This window comes from Acanthisitta chloris, unplaced genomic scaffold (genome assembly GCF_000695815.1).
Source record: "Acanthisitta chloris isolate BGI_N310 unplaced genomic scaffold, ASM69581v1 scaffold11820, whole genome shotgun sequence".
Classification (NCBI taxonomy): domain Eukaryota; kingdom Metazoa; phylum Chordata; class Aves; order Passeriformes; family Acanthisittidae; genus Acanthisitta; species Acanthisitta chloris.
In genome coordinates, this window is record NW_008651105.1 from 8216 (window position 1) to 18901 (window position 10686).

General features: G+C 37.5%; 1 long non-coding RNA gene across 1 annotated transcript in view; it reads right to left on the reverse strand.

Annotated features, from left to right (window-relative positions):
- Window positions 1–239: 239 nt before the first annotated feature.
- LOC103799423 overlaps window positions 240–10686 on the reverse strand; it is a 19208-nt gene continuing 8761 nt past the window's right edge. The window contains exons 2-3 of the long non-coding RNA XR_624735.1: window positions 5889–5966; window positions 240–1924 (exon numbers count right to left, since the gene is read on the reverse strand). This is a non-coding gene — a long non-coding RNA (uncharacterized LOC103799423). The remainder of the gene's footprint in view (window positions 1925–5888; window positions 5967–10686) is intronic.

The following is a 10686-nucleotide window of genomic DNA, read 5'->3' on the forward strand; positions in this document are numbered from 1 at the left end:
CAGCAGTCTTTTAAGTGAAATATATGACTCCTATTGTCCAGCAAGCTATCATTTCCCAGATCCAGGTCTGACATTTAGGTTATCTTAATAGCTATTGTTTAGTAGGCAACAAAAGGAATTGCCTTTTATTGCACCAGATATTCCTAAAACAAACCTCAGAAGTCATGTAAATAACAGGTGCAAACAATCAGAAAAGGAGGCCTCCCTTTATTGTAATAAAGAAACAGAGACATCGCAGCTACCCTTACAGCTTGCATATTTATTGAACAAATCCTACTAAAATAGCTAAAATACATTGGGTACTTGTAGTGCATTATTAAAGATCACATTGTTACAAAAGCCTGCGTTTTCAGCAGTACACAACTGCAACTATACATAAATGCCACAACTGCCGAATATTACTTCTTGCTCTATATACAGCACAGCAGACATATCTAATCTATTGGAAAAGAAAATGTACAAGGAAAGGGATACAGAAGGTGGGGAAAGGAAAGAAATCTAGGAAGTGCAGTGCATGCATTGGTATTTAACAGTCAGAAGCTAAGACAGTTCAGAACAAGGCCTGCCCTGTAAAAGGAAGAGCTAAAAGACAGAATTATATAAAAAATTAAGGTGGGCTTTCAGACTGTGTCTAACACAACAACACTCCATGAGTAGATGATACTGCTTAGTTTTGTGGTTTGTGTTGTTTTGTATTGATAGTAGTCTGGGAGCAAGAACAAAAATGTAAAATCCACATGTTGACAGTACTGTGGAAATGTGCTCTTTCCCCTTTTGGACTTCTCCTCCCAGAAATTTGCTGTGTTTTTCTTACTATATCCCCTATTTTATGGATTTGAAGAGGACATTAAAACTTGTCCCTTCTTTTAAAAAGGCTTGTAAGAAAAAAGACAAAACCCAAGAGATTTTGAGAAGTTGGTGGAAAATTATTGCTTATCTTTCTCCATAAGGTGGACAGGAGTCAGAAAGGAGATTTTACGTAAATTACAGTTTTGTGATTGCTCCCACTATAACTGCATGTTTGTTAGTGGACACTGATAGGGAATCAGTTCCTCACTTGTACACTATAATAGTTACTCACCTACAGCACTGAATAAGAAAGCCACACTGAAGACACAAGTAAACAAGTCAGTCCAGTCTAAAGAACAACATTCAGAAAAACAAAGTACCAACACCTTCTCAAAACATGGAAATAAAAAATAACTCCATCAGAGCTACCTTGCCAAGGAGCATATTTAAAGTCCAAAATAGCACCATTCATCAGTGTCTCAAATCCCGTGGCAGCATCACAATCACTTACCACAAGGAAACCATGAGTTTCATACTACTTCTATACATCAAAAGAGTACATGGATAAAATATAGAGATATACAGACAATCGATGAAAATAAACTACTAGGCTTGTTACATCTAAATGAAAAAAAGGGGGACTCTCAGCCTCTGCAAGAAGCAGTTCAGGTTGGTGGAAATGAAGAGAGCAGTTTACCGGTTGCATGTGAGCTGTGGAGTTTGAGTAGTGGAAGACATTGCTGTGGTAGAACCAGGCCTGAGGGCCCACCTGTAATGTTTGTAAACATGGATTCACAGTGTGAAATTCTGAGAGCTTTCGCTTGAGTTAGAATGTTAAAAACTATTTTTTATGGTACACATTTGTCCACTGTTATTCTCTAAAGCAAGGCTCAGAGTCCCATAGTTTCTTCTTACACTTGATGATTTACACAGAAACAATTCCCAATATATGACACCATGACCTCATCAAACCCATACACCATATGTAATATGAATGGAGAAATTATGTCTAAAAAGAGTAGAGGTAATTGATTTTGGTGAAATGGTGTCCATAGCCATTTACTGGAACCAAGCATGTCTCTTCTGCCTCACTTTTCTTCTTGCAATTTATTTCCTTCGAGACGGGGAGACTTCCCTGTGGAAAGGAAAAAGTACTATTAGCTGTGCTTCATAGAAGTCTGTTTGGTGGGGTCCTCCCTTTTCCTATCCTAAGGTTCCCAGAATTCCCTAGCTTTAGTTCAGAAGTAAACATCTACTAAACATGACTGAATCACCTATAAATACTAATGCCACAGAGAGCAAAGGATTGTTTGAAAAACAGGCAAGTCTTGCATCATCTGAGAAAAACTCTTCACTTGAGGATGACTGAGTGTGTCCTAGCAGCCAAAATGCAACAACTGAGCCAGCAACTGAGGAATCTGGACATCTGTTGCAGGTGGAGAGACCCCAGCCATTCAAGAAAGGTTACAAGGAAAGAAGCCACGGACTGACAACCCCTTCTGCAGCTCATCTTTACACTATTCTTCAAAATTATTTTTATCACTTCTGCCCAACCAAGTAATTTCTGTGCCTGTCATAACAGCAGGGATAACTTAGGTCTAAACCTACGCCTGAAGGTGCTGTGTCCAGTAGTTCTGGTATACAACTGCGGCTGAAATGAGCAATGACCTGTTTTGCACATGTGAAGGCAGATACAGTGTCTCAGTGCCATGAATACAAAATTTATAGGGAAAATTCAAGAGATGGCAGGCACCAAGACCCTTTGAAAATACAACTCAGTACCAACTAGAGTAGCAAAACTACAAATGTTAATGGTATTAACTACCAATAAATTTGTTTGTTTGCTTGTCTTTATTAAACGACGGGCTCCATTTTATGGGTCCACTTGGCCTCCAACATAAAAGTGCATCTTATATCTGAAAGATCATCTTATTATTAAAAGTAGTTTTTACAAGTTAGACCTCTCATCTTTTAAAAACCTTACTGCTTAAGCAATTAACATACACTAATAAGTGATGTTCATACATTACTTCATTGAACAGAGCACACTAAAGAGACTGCAGTGTGTTTCTTGCTCTTGACAAATAAGGAGATGCTGTGCCATGTAAGTCAGCTGGTTCAGATAGATTTTTGTTTACCATACTTAACAATTAATGGTACCTATTCAGCAAAATGTTTAAATACATGTTTCAGTTTAAGCCTCAGGATGAAGACTAAAGCTTAAAGCAGTTTGCTGATGCTATGTTACTATGGCATCTGAAACAAAAAGAATTTGTTCAGCTAGTAATGTATTTTAAGCTATGGGAAAATAAAATCTGCTGGATTTGGGCTTAAGATATGAGAATTGTAGAAGTGTTTTATTGCTCATATTGCTTAGGACATGTTTGTCACATATGCAGAATGCCTCTCTGTGTTTAAGAAACTGAAGTTATCTTCTCCAAGTGCAATTTTTTTGATGTGAGAGTTATACATTTCTAAATTAGGAATTAAATACACAGTTTCACAACTACCAATAAAGTGCAATTTTCAGCAATTTTCCTTTCCTGGCTCTTCAGTCAGAATTTTCACAGGGATATCCCTACTTTCAACATTTACTTGTGCTGGGAAAAAAGCCACCCCATGGCTCTCCCATGGTCTTTATCACAGTTTACAGGATAAATTCTTCTTTTAGGTAGATTAACTCCCTCCATGGTTCTGCACTGCACACAGTCAGGAGCAATTTTCAGGCTGGAAGCAGAGAAAAATCCTTTCCTAGAGACAACCTGTTCCCTCAGGGCAGGAACAGGTCACCTTTGGGACATTAAGAAATGGAGATAAAGAGCGGACTTTGGTCAGTAGATAAGCAGAAGGGCTCTGAAAGCCAGGGGAAGAAGTAGAAGTAGAAACATACCTTTGCTAGAGCCAAACCAGGGATTTTGCAAGAATTTCAAAAGGAGAAAATAACATTTAAATTTTAGTGATTGCACAAACATGTTTCCTCACAGGACTCTAGAATTCTAAATTCTATCCTCATGATAATATTTTCACTTTTTTTTTACTCCACTATATTTTCTACTTATGTATCGTTACACAATATGAGAACTAGAAACTTAACACATGCAAACACGCACACCACACACACCAAAGGTCTGGGCAAATTTCCAAAAGCATTGTAGGGCAGTTCCTTCTCAGCTGTGAAAACAATCTCAGTCCTGAAATTCTGCCATACAATCATGAGACAAAAAGTCCCATATGACCCTTCTGGGTCTGTAAATAAATTGTCTGTATGAACTGTATCCTTTTATATTTGTTGGTTGCATAAAAATAAAACTTAAAAATTACTTTTATCTCAATAGTTTTTTTAAAATCCATTAATTTTACTTTATTCTATCAGTAGTTGAAACTGTTTAGCATTAAGTAGGTAAAACTGCTAGCTGGAGGACTCAAAACTTTCGCAGCTTTCTTCAGCAGTTTATCATAATTAATTTTATAGGACAGATAAAAAACTTAGATTCCAAAGACACACAGTTTCTGTTAAAGCTAATGCACTGCTGAAAGCTGGATTGTGTGCAGCTAATATTCAAATTGCTTTTGAAGGTCAATTGTGAAATAAAATTCAAAGCTAGTTCTAAAAACTGGTCACTGTAAGCATATGCCAAATAACTTTTGAAGAATTATATAAAGGCTAGAAAAAAACAAGTTGTATTTTAAAAGCAAAAATCAAATAACTTAAAAGGGAAAAAAATTATACTATATTTTGACTACTGGAGAAACTGTTAGCCCTTTTGATAAATTTTTTTCAGCTATGTACAGCATAAACCCACAGCTATTCATAAATCTGATATCATGCAGCACTGTTATTAACTATGCTGCATACAGTTCACAGCTTCACTCCTGTGTTTCAGGAGCAACTTTGTTTAAAGATGAATGACAACTTAATAAAAGCTGTTACCTTAAAATATTGGAAAAAGATCATCCAGTTAACACACAGCTGATCATAAAATTAGCAAATTCACTTAATATAAGTATGACCATATATAGCACATTCATCACATTCTGGCATTGCTATCAGCCTATTCAGCTGAAATTTTGGAATACTGTGAATGCCAAGAATGTCAGTACTGCAATATATGTTAATTTAAAGATTGTCATGCTGGCACATGAGCCTGCAAATAGCAGACTGCAACAGTCCAGCTATAAATTTTAGAAGTTCCTTTACAGAGAAAAAGTGTGGAAAGCATGGAGTTATCCAAGTGGAATAATAGCAGAGTTTTGTTAACAGGGAGCTGGAGTCTAGGAGTCTAGCTAATAATTGAAACTTAATGAAAACAATTTTCCATGTGCTCTCTTCTTTACTTACCTACTTGCCTTTTATTCTTTCTTTCCTCCCCCCCTTTTTGAGTAAGTAATGAAAGGGAATATGAAAATAAAACACATACATTTTGTGGTTCTGAGCAACTGTTATGTTCTGCTATTCAAATTTCATATCCAGTTTCACATTTATGAAACCAGCAACAGTAACAGAATAAAATCTTACTAATCCTGTCTGACAAGCCACATCTTCTGCCTTGATGCTGGGGTACTTCTTGCCAAACTCAGGTGAAAACTGCTGTGCTTTGTATGCTCATTACTCAAGCCAGGTAAAGCACAAGCAAAAAACTTAACAAAAGATAAACACCACCACCTAGTTCCTCCTCCTGCATAGTCACTGATTTTTTCATCTGCATTGCTAAGAGAGAATTGCCAAAATTAAGCATTCAAAATTCAGATGTCAAGCTTGTAAAATCATGAGACAGGCTTAAGAAATATGAGCTCTTGAAAATGAGTATGTTTTCCCTCTGGTGTCTAGCCAGCAAGAGTCCATGTTTTCTGCAAGCCTGAAGGCTAAAAACATAATTTTAAAATGAAAGCTGAAATCTTCAGTTAACTGCCTGGTTCAAGGAGCCAAGGATTTAAGAAAAACAATACCATGAGATTGGTGATGAAATCATGAGCTGGCTAGTTTCTTGAAGCAGTCATAAAATAAAGTCCATTGAACTTTCAATTTATTTTTTTTCCCAGAAACCTTTCATCTTAGTAAACTGTTTATTAGATGAAAGAAATTACATAAGTAACTTTACCTTTGGAAATCCCCCATCCCCTCGGCTGGCTGGAAAGATTTTCTGGTTTACCCAAATCATTAACCTTGGTTGATAAACCTGTAGTGACATAAATATATACAAGATCTTACTAACAAAGAGAGATTCATTAAATGCAATGAAATGCTGTTCATGTTACAGACCATGTTACTAAAACCAAGCTTGGCCCAGAGACCTAGCTGCATTTAATGCTCAGTACATATTTTTGTACCCATGACAACAACATCTCTCCCTAGAGCATTCAAACTATGTTGTTTATGGCAATCTGCATTCAATAGCTTTTTTTTAAAAAAAGTGTAGGATGGATTTCTAAAAAAATATATCTGTAATAAATTCTTTATAAGAGGATATCCATATGAATAAACTTACTGAGGATATTGTGAGACAACATGCCCATTCTCTTCTGCCAGAAGTCACTAGCAAAAGACTGTTTAATGAAGCTCATTACCTTTGCTGATCACTGCAGGAGACAAGAGCAACACACCTTTGACAATTCTTTCACAATGAAGTGTGAACTAGAACATATTACGTTCTAGATCACTGACACAGATACAATTCTGTGTAAGCACTCTGTACTTTACACATTAATGAAATTCCAACACATTATAAAACACATACAGTAAAATAGCTGGCAGCAGGATTTAATAGTTAAGGTGCTGGCCTATGATGTGTACAGGAAAATTTTCTTACGGAAAAAGATCCAAAGCTGGCCACTGACTACAGTGGGAGATTAGAGTGAATAAATGCCAAGCTAATGCGCCTCAGCTTCAGGATGAAGATCAGAGCATCTCTCCATCTCGGTCTCATGAAACACTGATATGGTCAGGTTCAAGTTGCATGCAATGCTGAAGCTCTTGGATTTATTTTCCTGCTGGGTCTGCCTCCTGGCCCTTTGGTGTTTGGTGAATTAAACTCTTGCTGCACAGTGCCTGAATGTCAAACTGACAATGCTTTGAGCTGGCTCTTATAAATTACATCATTCAAATTTGTTTGCAGTTTGAGAATCAAAACTTGCATTGTCACTTAAATTCCTGGTGGACTAGTACTCACTTGCTTACTATATTACAAATATTGAAACCTGAAGAATGTTTTCATTTCTGTGGAGGTGCATGTAGACTATTAGTTGTCCCAACTGGACTATATGTAGTTTGGAGAAATTATCAGAAGATTATTTAAATCACCTTTCCAATAGAATATCCTGAACCCTACTATTACATATGAAACAGAGGAGGGCCTGCTGCATGGTTCTTGGCTGCTGGCTGGGGTTAAACCACGACACATACATTCTCCCATGCTTTTCTGCAGTACAAACCACAGTGCTTGCCACTGATTAAAACAACACGTTTTATTTCATATCATAGATCTCACACAAGCCAGTTAAGTTCCCTGGGTATGTCTGACATAAAATGAAGCTGATAAAGAGAACTGGAGCACCTCCCCTACGAAGACAGGCTGAGAGAGTTGGGGTTGTTCAGCCTGGAGAACAGAACGTTGCGTGGGGACCTCATCGCAACCTTCCAGTATCTGGAGGGGCCTACAGGGAAGCTGGAGAGGAACTCTTTGTTAGGAACTGTAGTGATACGACAAGGAGTAATGGGTATAAATTGAAAGAGGGCAAATTTACATTAGATACTAGGAAGATGTTTTTTACTGTGAGGATGGTGAGACACTGGAACAGGCTGCCCAGGGAAGTTGTGGATGTCCCAACCCTAGCAGTGAGCAACCTGGTCTAGTGGGAGGTGTCTCTGCTTAAGGCAGGAAGTTTGAGAGTATATTATCTCTAAGATCCATTTCAATCCCTTAACATACTATGATACTATGAAAATAACTTGCATAGCTCAGGGCATTCTGTGAATTCATCAGTTAATGTTCACACAACATTTCTTGGATGAAAGATACCAAGTAACCTCTTAGCTCTCCTGTTACTATTTATAAGCATTGATTAACCATTCTGCAACTATATCTTGATTTCACTGTGTAGTCAGATTTTTTGTGTGAAAACTCATGGTGGCAAATAGTGATGAGTGTTCAGCTCTATCACAGGACATACATGCTCAAACCAGCAAAGTATACAAAAATGTATCTACAAGGACAGAATAAGAGTATTAAGGACAGAACAGAGTATTAGTCATGATGAATATGACCTTCTATATTTTCCATGAAGTCTGAGATGTATTCAGGTTAGCCTATGGGCCATGTTATCCCTATTAATAATTTAATAGGAATAAAATAAGCACTTGAAGTTAAATGACAAAGAAAAGATCTGCAACTTAAATTCATGGACTGCAGATTGATGGTGGATTTTGGGAATGGGGCAGGAGAGAAAAGGTGTAAATTGTAATATAAACTCAAAACTATGTTCTGGGATTAAAAAAACCAAACATAAATACCTACCACCTCCAGCAAAATACCCTACACAATGCCCAGTTACCTTTCAGAGTAATTTTCTGTAAAGAAAAGAATTCAGTAATGTTCTATTTTCTTAATATTTCTTCAAAAACAACTCCTGTGGCCAACATTTGTAAATAATAATCACATGGACCTACTCCACATGTAGTAACTCTTCTGCTATGACTGTATCAAAGTCCTGAATGGACAGCCAAAGGACTTTAAGTATCTGCCTTGAGAGCAATGCTGAAAGGCTGGAGAATCATGGTTGGATCCTGGCTAAGTGAAGGAAGATTCTGGAATGGAAAAAGAGATGCTGGTGTAGAAAAGTCCATTTAAGATTTACTGCAATCCACCAGGATGGAGAAAAAAAAAAAAAAAGGGAAAAAAAAGGAAGAAAGGAAATAAAACACAAACCATGACACATTGCTGTGCTACATGCTTTATAAATGCTTAGATGTTCAAATATACTGGTAACTAGGGTGTTAGAAAAACACAGCAAGAACATTAAGTCAACTTAAGCATCTCTAAACAACTGATATTTATGTTTCAAGATGAGCTATAGAGGAAAAAGTGCAAACCAATGCTCCATTACAGAGTAGGATGTAAGGATTACAATATTCCAGCTGTTAGCATGAGGCAAACACTCTAAATAAATGCTTCCATTGATACACACCAAATTTTCATGTCTTAGTACTTCCTGTGTGACTATTACATGAGTGCAGGCTTGGCTCAAATAACCGAAGTATCAGGATTCAGAACAGAATTACCAAAATTTAGAATACATTGAAAACTGAAGTTACTGCAAGTCTACACAATGTGATAAGAGTCTAATGCTGACTCAGATTGATACTATTGATAGTATTTGATAAACATGAGTAAAAGAATGAAGCTAGCAAACTTCATCCATAAATTAATCCCCCCTCCCCCGCAAGGTGGACCTCAACCGAATTCCTCCAATCAAGTCTCACTCAAGACTTACAGTGGTATTCAACTGCAGTCTGGATTTCTTAACTAAAAGTTTATTGAGGACCAACTGCTCTGAGCAAATCAACAACCACCTTTTGATACATTTCAAATAACTTCTCTGTCATATAAAACAATGCGGGGGAGGACACTAAATCAAAAAGGAAATGATTACAAGTACTCTGGAAATTCCTAATTCCAAATACAAGGTGATGATCTCTATTAAATTCTGCAGTAGCCTACCTAGGAAAGGAAAAAAAAACCCAAGAGAAAAAGGATTAGCAGTCTAATGGCAGACACAGATGGCCATGTGCTGAGGAACAGCAGACTGAAAGGATAGAGGTATGTGTAGAAAACAAGGAAAGAAAGAGACATGGTCGTTCCCTCGCAGCAGTAAAACCCTTGTGCATGGTGAGGGTCCTGCATGTCTGTAGTGCTTAGTCCAAGTTGAAGAGAGGCACAACACTCCTACAATGCTCTCCCAGGGATGGGCTGTATAGCCAGAAAAGAAGGCTGCTCCTCATTTCTGTACCTATATTTCTTTAAAGTAGCTCATAGATTTTTCACCACCACTGCTCTGTGTTGCAATGACACAAATCAATGGTATTAAAGCTACTCAATGAAAAGTTTTAAGTTATTTCCTTTGTGTCTGGTCTGAGCACCAGTGAAAGTGTCTGGCATATTTTATTTCCAAATTAACACCCAATGCACTTTTTTTGCAGAAACTTGTAGCATAGCTGCTTGTGAAGTTGAAACAGTTAAAACTTTGCCTTTTTAAAAAAAAGATTCTTAGCTACCAGCTGGTTTGTGCTGTAGTGACTTTTCCCAGCACATCCTACCATACACTTCTCAATTCCCCCAAATGCCTCCCACTGCAGTAAAAAATTCTCTTTGTAACCAATGTCCCACAATCACAATCCAAATGCATAACCAGACAATCTTACTGCACCACTGCTTGAACACCAAATGACTACTTTTGTTCAAAAAAACTAATTCATTTTAACCAAAACTGGAAGGACAGCTTGTGCTAGGACCAATGCCTTTGCCTCAGTGCAAGTGCTCCCATCTTCAGTAGTCTAACACTGTGAGGGAAGCTTTATGAAAGCACATAATATTAATGTCCACCATGATCCAAACCTAGCACACAAGATATAATATATACAGTGACTGTCAGCTGAATGGTTGCTGCCTCTCAAGAGTTTAGTTGGGCACCAGTGTGCTATCAGTCAGCTTTTATTTTCTGAATTTTCTGGAGAGGGCAATGACAAGGCTACATCAAGAGTGCTCATCACTACTCCTTATTTCAAAGAGTCCTTGAAGTTTTGATGAACTTTTGTTATATTTAAGAAGCTGTACTCAAGATCAAATGGGATGCTGCTATTGTGATAGGCTGTCTCTGAAACAGGCTCAGTGAGGAACCTTTCCC